The sequence below is a fragment of the Aethalodelphis obliquidens genome, unplaced genomic scaffold (assembly GCF_003676395.1).
Source record: "Aethalodelphis obliquidens isolate GAN/ISIS:26980383/991018 unplaced genomic scaffold, ASM367639v1 scaffold53, whole genome shotgun sequence".
Lineage (NCBI taxonomy): Eukaryota > Metazoa > Chordata > Mammalia > Artiodactyla > Delphinidae > Aethalodelphis > Aethalodelphis obliquidens.
Genome location: NW_020837997.1, coordinates 12,836,277 through 12,836,786, shown reverse-complemented (window position 1 = coordinate 12,836,786; position 510 = coordinate 12,836,277).

The following is a 510-nucleotide window of genomic DNA, read 5'->3' as shown; positions in this document are numbered from 1 at the left end:
CTGCGCCCACTGCGCAGCGGCCGGCGGCCCTGGGGCGCGCGCGTGACGTCACCGCGCGGGGCGGGGCCCGGAGGCGCGCCCGCCGCTTTGCGGCAGCGGGTGGCGCCGCGCGACGACCGCCGCGCTTTGCGGCCGCTCCAGCGCGGCCGGGCCGCAGCCCCCGGGACCACTGGAGGCGCGCGGCCGCGAGGGCGCGCACGGGCGGGGTGAAGGAACCGGACCCCATCCACCCTCCCGGGAGGCGGGGATCCCGCCGCCGGCCCTGGCCCACCCTGCCGTTGCCATGGCGACGCGTGGCCGGTCGCCCGGACACCGCCCCACCGCGCTCCTGTGACGTCAAGGTCTCGCCACTTGACGTCACGGCCGGGCGGTGCCGCGGGGCGTGGTCAGCGCGGGGCAGGCCGACTTCCGGCTCGGGCGGCGGGAGTCGGCTGGGTGGGACCGGCAGGGGCGAGGACTTTAGGTCGACGGGCGAGAGGCTTGGCGGCGCTTCTCCGCGTCCTAAGAAAC